This window comes from Priapulus caudatus, unplaced genomic scaffold (assembly GCF_000485595.1).
Source record: "Priapulus caudatus unplaced genomic scaffold, Priapulus_caudatus-5.0.1 Scaffold146, whole genome shotgun sequence".
NCBI classification, from domain to species: Eukaryota; Metazoa; Priapulida; class Priapulimorpha; order Priapulimorphida; family Priapulidae; genus Priapulus; species Priapulus caudatus.
The window spans coordinates 103,203-115,275 of record NW_014577207.1 but is presented as its reverse complement, the minus strand read 5'-3'; the positions used below and the strand labels follow the sequence as shown (position 1 = coordinate 115,275).

The following is a 12,073-nucleotide window of genomic DNA, read 5'->3' as shown; positions in this document are numbered from 1 at the left end:
ACCCCAGTGCCCCCAGTGCCGGTATCAGACGGACGACCCCCGTCGGATGCGCCGGCATCAGCAAGAGAGGCACGGCGCGATCCACTCCTCCCGGGTAGACGAAACACCACAACGCCCAGGGAATAACCGCGACCAGGAGAGAAAGCGGGCGCAGGAGCAACGACGCCGGCAGGCCAGGGCACACTGGTCACCGTGGCGCTGCCACATCGAGAAGCACCCTGAAGATATAGAGGTGTTGAGCCTCCCATATGCCTGGGAGGGACACCCCGGGTTGGTTGCACGGGTGTCACAACACCCAGCAGGCACCCCGGGCTGACTATACGGCAGCAAAAACACGAGCCGCTACAAGAAAGGCGAGAAAGGAGCGACCAGCGGCTGGCAGAGAGAAGGGGAAAGCTCAAGGCAAGTATGCGAGCGATCGAGGAGGAGGAGAGCTACCAGCGGCAGCTAGGCGAGGAGGAACGGTGTGAGAGGGGAAGAGCGAGAGAGGGGGAGGCTGAGGGAGAGAGGAAGAGGGCAAGACAGTTAAGCCAAAGCTTGGAGGAAGCGAATGAGAAAGTGGCACGACTAAGCCGGAGGGTGGAGGAGCTGGAGGAAGGGGAGAAGATAAGGCAGTTGCGAGAAGATTTGGCCCTCAGTTCGTCAAGTAGTGAAAGTGAAGGGGGACCGGAATAGCTAGCCGGAAGAGAAAAAAAATAGATAGGCCTATGGGCATAGAGATATAGCGGGGGGAGAGAAGTCTCATATATATATATATAGCACATATACCAATAACCAGTATCCATCTAGTAGTCAGGGAACCGTGTATAGCCAAGGCAATATATATATATTTTTTTGTATTGTTTGCTGCTGAAGAGGCGCAGTCCACTTATATGATAGCGATTTTCTTACTGCGGTGTGCCAATAACGAGAGGAGTGCGCGTATGAACCTATGATATTGAATAGCATAAAATACCCAGTCGCAGATTCACCATGTGCCATAGAACATTGCAATAATACACAAATGCATAACCACCCCTGCATGCATATACAACATTAATACAAAATCGTTGCAAATTAAAAGCATTACCCGGGGGCAGGGTATATTTTGCGTTGCAGATAGTACTACTATATATATATATATATATATATATATATATATAACCCCACTCCTCCAACCTACGTTCCCCGCCACCGTTTTCCTCCACACATGCACTCGACGGCCAACGTCCCCAAGATGCGCACAGACCATAGATGAACCCCCCCCCCCCCCGCGCGCGCGCAGAGAGAAACATGGTGTACACGTGCGGCCCCATCTCAGCCGCAGCTCAAAACAGCAATGACGACGACCCGCGCGCGCGATGTGTAAAAGTTTGGGTCGCTAAACCGAGAGAAACGTCCCTGTCGCTACGCCCCGAGCAAATCTCGACGACTTACGCAGTCACTCCATTGTTTCGCCTTACGTCGGTGTTATAGATAATAGTGAGGATGTAGGCGGAGGTGGGTGGGGGGTTGGGGCGTAAACCCCAGCTACGCTAGCTGCATGGCCGCGCGTGCTCCCCCCGCCACACTTGAGGGCGGCGAGCGGTTAACTTTACGATTCGCGCTCGTCTGCCAGAGGTGGGCCGGCCCGACTTTACGATTCCCGCTCCATTGTGCAAACAATGGGCTGAAATTAATTTCGAGCCGACTCCGATAAATTCGACAATAGCGCCTTTCTTTTCTGCGGCCGTTTTATATGCGTGTTCTGCCCAAATAGCGCCTTTGTTGGCGGTTATTGTTCTAGACAGGAAATCGTGCGTCGAAGGAAATGAACTTCTCGGCAGAAGAGAATTAAATAAATGCGTGCGCGATCGCCAGCTCGCTTTTAGTGCCACGTACGTCCAAATAGCCTGTTAGAGGGTGCAGGACGCGAGTAAGGTAAACGTGACTGGACGAGGTGATGTGTGGCGGCAATGGGTTTGACGGGTTGCGGGTCCGCATGTATGTATGAGATGCAGACAGCATCTAGATTAAAACGCGCCCGCAACTGCCCCAGGCAATCGAGTTGCAAAGTGCCGATCAAAGATGGCAGCACTGTGCAAGGCACTACAATTATCCATGCACAACAGCGTCTATAGAGGGAAGATGATTTGACGCTGCCAAGAAGGAACCTCAGAGTAACTGTGCACTGCCGACTTTGAACTTAATCAACTCGTGATAGGCGCGGTGTTTGCACTGTGTTTAGCCATATTCACTTCACACTTATAACAATATCTTCTGCCTGCTACACAGTACCACGCCTGGAATTGGGGCATTCGAATGAGCCATGTCGGGGGAAGCTACTTTGCTAAACGTAAGCTATATGGGGTAAGATAACAGCAAAACCTGATCTTTAAGAGACCAAGTCATTTTATTTTCAGTGACGGAAAATTCGAAAGGGAAAGTTTGTACAACATCATTATAGCGTTAGTACGAAAAAGGAAATCATGCAACCTTGGTCATAAAAAAACATTGAAAACCCACGCACACTCGATCAAGGCCAAGTACGCGAACGCGTATCATTGCGATTGTTAACCGTAATTTTTTATCGATCAAACCTAAAATACAGTTCCAGCAAAATTCTGCGTTTTTCTATTAGGCGAATTATCAATAGTCATATACGTCGTGGTCAAGCCAACCCTCCTGTGCGGCGGCGGTGTCTGAGTGCGCGGTGAATGATTTTCAGCGTTGAACTTGAAGCAAGCGTCTGTCTGGCAAGACGCGTAAAGGCAATCACACACGCACGCACGCACGCACGCACGCACACACACACACACACACACACACACACACACACACACACACACACAAAGGTAAACAGCACATAGACCCCATTAGTGCATCGAGTAGTAAAAAATATAGTATTAAAAATCGACTATATAAGAACAATACACAGACACCAATATCGTGATGTAATCGAGTTCCTGACATCGCGTGCACATCCAGGAAATTTGCACACATCTTTCAATACTATTTCATAGTTACCCGCGCCCTCGTTTTATAGCGGACTTTAAGAAAAGGGGCTCATCTAGTAGGAAGTCACAGTCGGGTGTGAGTAGAACTAGAATACAATCTCATTACCCCATTGTCGTTTGTAATAATGTTCAGCGTAAATGGAGGAAGTCGCATCGGTACTCCATGTAAGCGTAGGCACATGTCAACGCCACGGCGGTTTATTGAAGTTAATTTCAGATGCCTAACGTCAGTTGTCATAAAAGCATGTATTTGCTGACTAGAGACGGTTACGTTTACTGACACCCGTGTGCGAAATCGTGTATACACTACATCGCCGCGTAAAGCTCCGGTTGCAATTCCAACAGGAGTGGCTATAGAAGCATGCATGTAGTTCTACACAGTGCACGACGGCAATTACACGATGTGGGCCATCTTTGTTTAGAAAAAATACTGGCACGGCCTAACCTTTTCTCTTTTTCTGTTTCTCCCCCTAAAATCTTTCCTCCGTCCATCTATTCAACCACCTCTTTCGCTCTCTATTTGGGTCTATTTGCAGTTTGCCTTTGGTTTACCGAAGATCCGGTTTAGTGTCTTCTAAATGAAGACATCAATCTACAATAACAACATATTAGGGCGCTGTGGTGGCGCATGACTGTCGTTGCGCTCTGCATTGCGTGCGAATATCCCGTCGGCACACGTTTTAATGCCCATGAAAGACGCTGCCTTGTGGCCAGCCTCATAACCTCCAGTGTGTGAATCATTAGAATTTCTACTGAAAGCTCGCATATTCTGCTAAACGCAAAGCCGACGTAACGCATGACGCACCGCGTGGAAGGAAATCGGTGTCAAGCCAAAGATTGTTGACGAGCCGTTCCACTAGTACACTTTACCGCGTACGCCATCCATACAATTTACCCTGCCAGTTCATCAGGAACGTTGAGGGCACAGTGACTTTTACAGTGTACCGATACTGTGAAAGGATAGCCGTGTGCTCCTGTGTGAGAAACTTCGGTAGCACTCGGACGGACGGCATATTACACCCCGTACCTCAGTAGCGTCATCGTGTTCAAGCTGAAACCTAAAGCGAATAAGTTTGACTAGTTTTAAGTAAGTGCGAACAGCACGCAAGGGCCAGGCCCTAGCTACACACCCGAACAGAAAGACAATGGCTTGTAACAACTGATACCAGCGGTGATTTACTGCCCTCTCTTAGCGCGTACCCACACAGAGCGCTGGGTAAACATTCAGCCCTGCTCTGATTAAGTTCATTCATTATCTTATTGTTTCTGTATAATGAAGTACAACCCCCTCATAAAGGCTCACGTCCCACACCAAACAGCTGTGTTTGGACTCCGCCTGGTGGCATACGCACACACCAGGCACCATGCATGCACCACGGCTGGGACCATTGTGCTGTCCTGTCGCCAATACGGCCCGACCAGACTGCTCCTCCTAAGGTGGGAAAACAGATGCTCTGCCCCTCCCTGCGTTACCAAATATTATGATAACTCTGTCGTGAACACTGCCGAGGTAAACCACTGCTCGCAGGAACATGCCACCGTAACTGATGATGAATAGTAGAGTGGTTGTCTCCCCAGAGGCCACCCTTGCTTCACCTCACAGCCCCCTATAGCTATTAACGAAGGCTTTTGCCTCTTTAACCACAGGCACTTGAAGCGTCTCAATAAAGAAAAATAATACTAAATAAACACGAAATGTATATAGTGTATAGCATATATACAAAGTATATAGAGTAATATATATATATATATATATATATGCGCGCGCGGCGCGCGCGGCGTGCGCGCGGCGTGTGTGTGTGTGTGTGTGTGTGTGTGGTGTGTGTGTGTGTGTGTGTGTGTTGTGTGTGTGTGTGTGTGTGTGTGGTGTGTGTGTGTGTGTGAGCGTGTGAGTGTAAACATGCAGCGGCGTGCGTACGTGTGTGTGTTGCAGAGGAGCATTTACAGGAAATTATCAGCAATAATAGGCGAAAGAGAGTAGAGAAACATTAAGACTTTGGTAGTAAATACATTTCGTGTTTATTTAGCATTATTTTTCTTTATTGAGACGCTCCAAGTGCCTGTGTCTTTAACCGTCCGTACACCGAACGCCAGCGCTGCTCCATTCACCAGCGATACCGCCCCAACTCAGTTATGCCACCGCCGTCCTCTACGCCCTTCGACCATACATCGAACGCCCTCTTCTCCCACCTGACAAGCTCAATAGGTACACGGAATTTAATGAAGTCATGCAGAGACGAAACAATCGTGATATTTCGGCAGGAGACGTTTTTCACACAAACACCTGCCGCTGTTTACCTGTAGTACACAGCTAATGGTATCACCGCCTGTCGCGAACTGAGGCCGAAAAAATACGCGCCATGTCAACAAATCTTTGTCGGAGAACCTGCTCACAGGTCTCTCTCTGCGTGTGCGTGCGTGCGTGTGTGTGTGTGTGTGTGTGTGTGTGTGTGTGTGGTGTGTTGTGTGTGTGTGTGTGCGTGCGTGCGTGCATGCGTATATGTGTGTGTGCGTGCGTGCGTGGGCGCGTGTCTCTGTGTGTGTGTGTGTGCGTGTGCGTGCGCGCGCTAGTGTTTGTGTGGGGGAGAAGCTGCATCTGCAGCACATATATAAACCATGTGGACATATTATCATGATACTATGAAAGTTCACTCTAAAAATAGCTATAATTTCTTACTAGGCTCAGCAAAGATTGAATGAAATATGAGAATGGAAACAAGATAGTACGTATCTTTCGGTACTTAAATATGTACAACTACATTATATCTCTCGGTGGGAAAAGCAATAACATCGCAGCTAAATGACGTGGACATCGGGACTCGTAAGCTTGTACTAAACTTGCAGTTTCGCGCGTCAGAGAGCGGTCACTGCTTATTGCTCATGACGACCGCGAAGAGGGACACATCGAGTCCGCCATATAAAACATATGTATCTAAAACAAGCCACAATACAAAATAATTACTTTGATCTCAAACACGAGAATCCTTTCATGCACGCAGTGGCCACATGCATTTATTATATGCGCGGGCCTGAATACCGCTTCGGGGTTCATAGACAGTTATCAACAATGTTGTTACTGACAATTACAAGGCTTTCCCCTTAATTTCACATCGAGCTATGGGCCTTCGTTAGTAAGTATAGTAGTAGCAGTATAGTATAGCAGTATAGCAGTATAGTAGTAGCAGCACTGTAAAACGAATCAATCTTCTCCCTCGTTCTTATTTTTATAAATTTATATATTTTTTAATTAAAATAAATTTTTACCTTTTAGCCTACATATATTTTACTTCCACTCGCCCACGCATGCACGCGCAGGTGCTCAAATGCGCGCACGTATGCTTGCACTAATACACAGACACACACACACACACACACACACACACACACACACACACACACAAACGCGCACGCACGCGCACCCACGCACACACCACACACACACACATACATGCATGCACACACACACGTCACACACAGCACAACACACACACCACACACACAACACGACACACACACACACACAACACAACACACAGCACACACACACACACTGCAACACACACACACACACACGTCACACACGCACACACACACGGCGCAGCACGGCACGCATGCAGCGCACGCGCGAGCACGATACACAACGCACGCACGCAGCGCACAGCGCACGCACATGCCACACCACACCACACAACACACACACACACACACACACAGACACACACACAAACATGAATATAACAATCAATTAGCAGCGGCAGTATGACTACTACCCAAAACAAATGTGCTACAATAATCCATGGCCTCGTAGCAACTAGAGTTACTTTGTACGCGTATGTAAGTGTAGTAGATAGGTATGTATATATATATAATAAATATATATATATATAGAGAGAGAGAGAGAGAGAGAGAGGGAGAGAGAGAGAAAGAGAGATACTATAATAACGAATGTCTTACTTACGGCACGGCCACGTACAAATCAACGGCCGCTGTGACTTTTGTTTGACTTCTGATTACGTACGTCGGCCGAGCAACTTCTCACGCGGCCGAGAAATGAGACCGTTCTCTAATGGGAAATAAGTAGCTCAAGGATAATACAATTTCAGCTCTTCCTGCGGCAAACAGACGTTTTCAAAGCCGGCATTAGAGAGTGTACCCCTCTTCTGCCATTGCAATCCCAACCGCGGGCAATTGCCTTTAAAGTCCGCGATGAATAGCGCTGTCTTTAAGGCACTGTCACATGGAATTGGGACGTAAGATTTTCAACTCGAAGAAATTAACAGTGGGCACTGCCCTGCGAGTCAGCAAGAGCCTCCCGAGTCTCAGCCCCCCTGATAATCTTTTAATAGCACAATTCGGAAGTATAATTACTTTCTATAATAAAACGAGTATTACGGGGTAAAACCTAGTGTACACACAGCTGTGGTCAAATGCTAACAGCACCTGTTTGCTGTGAAATAGTTTTGGTTCAGAGAACGATGTCCCACTAAGATTCTGCCATCAAGAACGCTGATAACAACTTACTTCACTACCAACACGTAACTAATACAGCTTATATAATTATAGAGAGAACAGGAGTTTGTGCAGAAAAAGAGTACTGTTTCATTTAATATCAGAGAAGTATACGCAGAAAGCTATGCCACGCGTAATATTCGAAGAGAGATATACGGAATATATTTAACTGCATGGCCCTAGAAATAAATCCAGCATGTGTGAAAGGATGTAGAGTAGACCCACTAATGCCATAGAACAGCATTTTAATGCAAATTAAGCTTCGCATAGTCAGTGATGTTGCGTACCAACTTATGCCGACTTGAAAATCTGTGAATAGTTCTTTATTGATATATTTGTCAAAAGGTAATAAACTGGCTAAATGTTGCGTTCCGTTGTTTTCCTTAATAAATACAAAGAAGCCCCACAATTATCTCTACATCTTAGGACTACTCACTATAGTACACTATAGTACTAGTCACTACATAGTTGACCTGTAAAATTAACGTGATATATATATATATATATATAAACTAACCATGTAATATGTGAGTTTGCGTGCGTGCGTGCGTGTGGGCGTCTTACGCATGGATTGAAATATTAAAAATAATGAATTTATTGAATCTATTCACTCAAATATGGTTTACAACTCATCGCCATCAAGCGTGTGTCTAATCAAGGATGTGTGTTATTCTTTCATTAATTTTTAAATATAGGCGGGATTGCATTCAATTTGGTTCATCACCTAGGGAATTTCTATGGTGGTAAATTCTGGCGCATTGAAATAAATTTACGCCGATTGAAACTAGAGCACATACACACCAGTTGTATTAGGAGTAATAGTCATAACTTCGGAGCACGCACGCACGCACGCACGCACGCACGCATACACGCACGCACACAAACACAGTTCGCTCTTACGTTCTATAGTTATCAAAACATTCTCCACGCGTCTCCTTAAAAAGCGTTTATATATATACATGCAAGCAACGAGCGTAATTTACGAAGAAAACAGCAGCAGCATCTCTATAAAGCTTCTGGTGTTCTTTATAAAATACTAGTGGATACGTACACTGCCCACATGAACATCGGCGTACCAAACATTCGTACTTAACTCTCTCAGCGCGTGAGAAAATCAGTTCGAGTCATGAACCTAGCTGGCCGCCTTCTCCCCGCGACTACGTACACCGCCATCAAGACTCCGTCCGAATTGCGGGTGGCAAACAGACCCCCACAAAGCCGGCTAATGGCCGCTGTTTGTCTTTGCCAGGACTCCATTTAGCCGATCAAACACGGCTACAGGTCAGGTATAGGCGGGTAAACACGGCCATGCACTACCTGTAATGGAGCGCAGCTCACTTGGATATATACGGAGCCTGAGGTATCGACTCCGCGGGGGTGGCGGTGGGTGGGCGACAGGGGGAGGGTCGGTCACACGAAGTCTCATGCAGGGGATGTCACACCACGGGCACGAAACGAAGCTGGGCTCGTGTTAAGAGCGAGAGAGGATTGACTCGGAGTGATGGCTTGATACTTTGAATGGAATCCAACATACACCTTCTCGGCATCTGGGTTGGTATCATTGGGGTAGTCATATTATTTATGACATGCGCATATCACGGGCAATAATCGTATGAGGGTAACTGGTGTTCTTACACGTAAATACCTGGTAAATACTGAAGAGGAGAGGAACGTCTACATTGGGTTAGCTGTGGTTGCACACAACACTGTCGTGGGGCGGGAGTATATGTGGTGTAATACGCGGGGCCTCGAGTATCTCGCAGCATCCACGGTATACATCCTATCAAATAACGTCACGAGATTCACTGTCGACGCTACATCTGTTGCCGCATTCGTTCAGACATTCTAGTAATCTACATTAATATATATATATATATATCAGGGGTCGAAATTAGATGAATAGGCAGAAACTATCCCAGCATCGAAGATTCACCATCTGTGCCATAGAACATTGCAATAATACACAAATGCATAACCACCCCTGCATGCACATACAAAATCGTTGGCAAATTAAAGAGCATACCCGGGGCAGGTATAATTTCGTGCGGTCTGCAGATAGTACTGGAACTATATATGCGCCTGCCAATGAGTAAGGGTCGACTGTTTGATATGTAATAGTATCAATATCAGAGGAGAGTGAGTTATATCGTTCACTTCTGGTGTTGAGATCGACGCACTGACCTCAGTCCTCTCGCTAACATCATTTTCTCCTCCGCCACCGTTTCACTTTCCACACATCAGCATCTATCTGCATCATATCGCGCCACTCGCCGTCGCTCGACCAATGAATGCAGGGCGCTCTGACAGCGTGCCTCAGACGACCCTATAGATCGAACTCCGTGTGCGCCCAGGCAGGCCTACGCCGGATGCTCCTCTCGAACCTCTCTTCTCTCTGACAGCAATTGAATGGCCGGTCAATCCAAGCTCTCAAACCGTCAGCCCAATCCTCTCAGGACATCCCCCGCCGCGGGCGCCGCAGCATCACGAACACAGGGTACTACGTGGCGGCCTCGCCCCGATCTCAGACGCGTCGTGCAGGTGGGCCAACGTTTAGCAATGCCTCCGAGTTGTGGGTCAGCCAGCTTCCATAGCACACAGCAGTGACGACGAACCCAGCGCCCGCACGTAAGCGCAAATGGAGTGAATGGAATGAGAGTAGGTGTGGCTCGCTACTTACTGTAGTAGAAACGTCTCCTGTCGCTCCTACTGCCGCCTGATAAATGGTCATCTTCTTCTTGTCATCGCACTGTAGCTGTCCCGTAGTATCTCTCACTCTCCTCCATTGTTTCTGCTCTTTCGCTCTACGTCGGTGTTATCTACGATACATAGCTGAGGATGTAGCGGAGTTCGGTGGGCGCTCTGGCGGCATAGAGCCCCAGCTACCGCTAAGGCTGCCATGCCGCGCGCGTTCTCCTTGCTCTCTCTCGCCCGCCAACAACTGAGGGCGGCGAGGGCGAGTGCGGTTAGACTTTTAGCGATTCGGCGCTCGTCGGCCAGAGGTGGGCGGTGCCGGAGCCGGAGGCGACTGCTCATACGGATTCCCGCTTCCAGTTGTGCAAACAATGGGCTGAAAATATAATTCCGAGGCGCCGACATGGCCGATAGGAAGCTTCGACAATAGCGGCCTTGCTTTGCTTAGCGGTCCGTTTTATGAGCGTGTTCTCCAAATACGGCCTTTTGTATGCGTTATCTGTTCTAATCAGACAGGAAATCGTGCGTCGAAGGAAAATGAACTTCTCAGCAGAAGAGAATTAATAATGCGTGCGCGATCAGCCAGCTCGCTTTAGTGGCCACGTAACGTCCAAATAGCCTGTTAGACCGGTGCAAGGACCGAGTAAGGTAAACGTGACTGGACGAGGTGATGTGTGGCGGCAATGGGTTTGACGGGTTGCGGGTCCGCATGTATGTCGGCACATGCAAGACAGCATCTAGATATAAACGGCGCCCGCGCACTTGCCCAGGCAATGCGAGTTTTGCATCAAGGCCGATCCAAATGCAGCACTGTGGCAAGGCACTCACAATTATCCATGCACAACAGCGTCTATCCGAGGGAAGATGATTTGACGTGCAAGGAAGGACCGCTCGAGTAACTGTTGCACTGCGACTTTGACTTAATCAAACTCGTCATAGGCGCGGTGTTGCAACTAGTGCTTTAGCCCACCATTAGTTCACCTTCACACTTATAACCATATCTTCTGCACTGCTACACAGTACGACGCCTGGAATGGGCATTCGAATTGAGCCATGTGGGGGGAAGCTACTTTGCGGGCTAAGACGTAAGCTATATGGGGATAAGATAACAGCAAAACTCGATCTTTAAGAGACCAGTATTTTATTTCAGTGACGCAAATTCGAAAGGGAAAGTTTGTACACACATCATTTATAGCGTTAGTAACGAAAAAATGAAATCATCAACCTAAATCCGCATTTACAATAAAACGAACATATACGAAAACCCGAAGGGGCTTGAGACCGCGACGACACTCATTGATATCCAAGAGCCAGAGATACGCGAACAGCGCTATCATGCGATTGTTAACCGTATTTTTTATCTGATCAAACCTAAAATACAGTTCCAGCAAAAAATTCTGCGTTTCTCTATTAGGAGAATATATCAATAGTTCCATACTATCGCTCGCTGCCAACTCCCAACACCTCGACAGTGCAGCACAGCACCACCACCACCACCACTCCCTCTCGTATCACCAACAACCAACCCAACAAACCAGCCGGAACCACCAGCAGCGGCAGCGACATGCGGGCGGGCGGCGCGCAACGCACAGCAGAATGGCCACGCAGCAGCAGTTCAGTGAGTTCAGTAGTATTAGTAGTAGTGGAAGTTAGTAAATCAGTAGTAGTAGTATATACGTGAGTTAGTAGTAGTAGTAGTAGTAGTAGTAGTAGTCAGTATTCTTTCTCGGTGTAAGCGTAGTAGTAGTAGTAGTAGTAGTAAGTAGTAGTAGTAGTAGGTAGTAGTGTATGCTAGTGAGCCGCAGCAAGCAGGCAGCAGGCAAGTAGGCAGAAGCAGCAAGCATACCCTGCATGCTTTGAGAGCGGCGGCGTGGTACACACGGGTCCAGATGCAGTCG

The 12,073-nt window shown here is 47.6% G+C and overlaps 1 protein-coding gene across 1 annotated transcript in view; it reads right to left on the bottom strand.

Moving 5' to 3' along the window:
* LOC106806188 overlaps positions 1–12,073 on the bottom strand; it is a 99,127-nt gene that overhangs the window by 38,388 nt on the left and 48,666 nt on the right. The gene's annotated exons all lie outside the window — the stretch shown is intronic.